Raw genomic sequence first — 3,337 nt, 5'->3', positions numbered from 1 at the left:
CGATCGCCGAAGAGCAAAACCTCCTCTGATAAATGCACTATTTGAAGAAAAACTAGAAAAACATGTTATTTCTTGCAGAATGCTATTTTTTAACTCAATCAGCGTCAGACCCGAGGTTACCATAGGGAATCATTCTGAGATCGCTAGAGTGCAATACGGCCGCATCCTGGTAGGTTGCCCACCCTTCGAAACCTTTTTTTCACACCCGGTGTTACGTTTAATTCACTCCAGGCGCAGTTTTCTTGGTGAGGCGTCTAGCGGTTCACTCGATGACATTGAAACGCGTCCAATGCCCCCGATGCATGTGTTTTAGGGGTGGGAATCGCCAGAGACCTCGCGATACGATACTATCGTGATACTTGAGCCGCGATACTCGATATATCACGAATATTGAGATATTTTCTGTTATGTATTTTCTTATCAATTTATTTAAAAAAAAATTAACTGAAAAGTAAAACTGTCAACATGGCGCCTAAGGAAGTTCCAAGTCAGTCAGAAGATCCTTAAGAACTTCTACTCATGTACAATAGAGAGCATCCTGACTGGCAACATCACCTCCTGGTTTGGGAATAGCACTGCACAAGACCGTAGCAGACTACAAAGAGTGACACGTTCAGCCGAACGCACAATTGGAGGGGGCTTCCCACCCTCCAGAACATTTACAACAAGCGGTGCAGGGGGAAGGCTAAGAGAATCATCAAGGACTCCAGCCACCCGAACAACTGCCTCTTTGAACTGCTGCGGTCAGGCAAGCGATACCGGAGTCTTAAGGCGAGCACAGAAAGACTTAGAAGAAGCTTCTATCCCCAGGCCATCAGGCTGCTAAACAAACAATAAACACTATGCAACAACCATCAAATGCACACAGCACACACACCCACACGCACACACTCACTTAAACAAACAACACACTGCAGCACCCACTCTCCACACTTTAGATCACACAAACACACTTTTAATTTATTGGTAAAGGATTTGCACTACAACTCGTACACCTACTGTAAATTGTACTAAATTGCACCTCATCCCATTTCTGCCTTGCACTATATAGTATTGTATATTAGTACACTGCATAGTATATTGTATATTATATGGTAACTCAGTTACGTCTATTCTGCATCGAACATTGTACATATGTCTATACTGAACACTGTGACCTAATTTTTTACTTCTAAATTACATGCTATACTATGTTATTTTATTTCATACTTATCTTGTCTTGCACAGTCTCTGGAGCGTAACAGTAAGAAGCATTTTGTATAAAAGTATTCTGTACTTCTGTATGACAACTATTAAAGAAACTTTAAACTTGAAACTTGAAACTTATCTAATAAAATAAAGTTAATTCTGTTCATCTCACTTCAATAATTTTTATTGCAGAACATGGTATTTTCTCAAGCAGACAGATGTAAACACTGTAATCTGTGTTGCATGTACCTGACAAACTGAACTGTTTTACAGTCATATTCCAACTTAACTGAATGCACATGTGGGTGTGGACTACTGTACTATTACAGGTACAGTATTCACCCTCTATACCTCAGACTTCTGCCACAACTCAAGCGGGTGCCACCTGCAGAAGTTCTCAGACGACTCCTCCATTGTAAGCTACATCACCGACGATGATGAGGAGGAGTACAGAGCCCTGGTGGAGAGCTTTGTGGGGTGGAGCGACAGCAACCACCTCCAACTCAACACCAGTAAGACCAAGGAGCTGGTGGTGGACTTCCGGAGGGGCAAGAAGAGGCCCCACCCGATTCCCATCACCATCCGAGGGGTGGAGGTGGAGGTGGTGGACTCATATAAGTTCCTTGGGGTACACCTGAACAATAAACTGGACTGGTCGGATAACACAGAGGCCCTCTACAGGAAGGGACAGAGCAGGCTGTTCTTCCTGAGGAGACTCAGGTCCTTCAACGTGTGCAATAGATTGCTGCAGTCATTTTACCAGTCTGTAGTGGCCAGCGTCCTCTTCTATGCTGTGGCATGCTGGGGAGGCTCAAGGGACACCAACAAGCTCAACAAGCTGGTGAGGAAGGCTAGCTCCGTGGTGGGAGTCGAGCTACCTAGACTAGAGGTGATGACAGAGAGGGGGATGAGAAGGAAGCTGGCTGCCATCATGGAGAACCCCTACCACCCCCTCTACGACGAGCTAGTCAAGATGAGAAGCACGTTCATCCACAGACTCATACCCCCCCGACACTCAACTAACCGCCTCGGACAGTCCTTCATACCAGCGGCCATCAGGCTCCACAACAGTGGGCAGCGACTAGCGGCATCCAGGCTCCACAACAGGGGGCAGCGACTGCTGCCAGACATTGACCTAGGACTAATAGGAACCCTAGGAGGACAATAACACTACCTTAGGCATACTGCACCTTATGTGGATACTGTGATACTGTGAATAATGTATATTTCAGTGGATACTGTGATACTGTGAACAATGTATATTTCAGCAGATAGTAAATTATAACACTACCTTATATTATTATATTAGGCATACTGCACCTTATGTGACACTGTGAATTTAGTGAATATATTTTTCAGTTAGTTAGATAGTAAATTATATTGACCTATTGGTTTACACTGCTTGTGTTGTTTTTACTACCTGTACCAATCCTGCTTTGATCCAACCATGATTTCACATCCAGAACGTATGCCGTTGGTGACGATCAAAGCATCAAACCCCCCCCCCCCCCCCAAATGTAATATCGGAAATTATCGGTAGGCTATCGGTTTTCAAATTTCAAAATTGGTCTAAATTTTTTTCTTTTTTACATTTATTTAACCTTTATTTACCCAGGCAAGCAAGTAAGAACAAATTCTTATTTAATTGATTGTGAAAAGTATGCATAATGTTGTGTTTTTGGGGGGGGAAACCCGCATATATCAGTATCGGTTAATATCGGTATCGTAAATTAAGAGTTGGACAATATCGGTATGTCGGATATCGGTAAAAAAGCCAATATCAAACATCCCTACTATATATACATATATACATTTGATTTGAAAATAGTAGTGTGTCCATAGAGCCGTTTTCTGGAATTAGCTGAAACTATACTTATATTCACCACGGTATGAAAAAGAATGATTTTTTGATCAATCATTCTTTTTCACATATTGAACGATGGATAGTTGATGTCAAATGAGCCATAGTATTGTATCCATAGCAATAATATAGAATATAGATATAGCCCTGCAAACACCGCCACTCATCCCTATCTCTTAGAGTGGTGGCGCAGAAGGAACAAAGATGGGCTAGGCCCACGGCGCTGAATGAGTTAAGGATGCCCAATACAATACACTGTTTTTGGACTATATTACTATATTATGTGCT

General features: G+C 42.6%; 1 long non-coding RNA gene across 1 annotated transcript in view; it reads left to right on the top strand.

Moving 5' to 3' along the window:
- LOC311246056 overlaps nucleotides 1-3,337 on the top strand; it is a 40,621-nt gene that overhangs the window by 2,575 nt on the left and 34,709 nt on the right. The window lies entirely within an intron of this gene.

The sequence above is a fragment of the Notolepis coatsorum genome (genome assembly GCF_963971535.1).
Source record: "Notolepis coatsorum genome assembly, chromosome: 19".
In the NCBI taxonomy this organism is placed as follows: domain Eukaryota; kingdom Metazoa; phylum Chordata; class Actinopteri; order Aulopiformes; family Paralepididae; genus Notolepis; species Notolepis coatsorum.
Note: the sequence above shows the minus strand (reverse complement) of the source record. Positions and strands in the feature narration are given on the sequence as shown.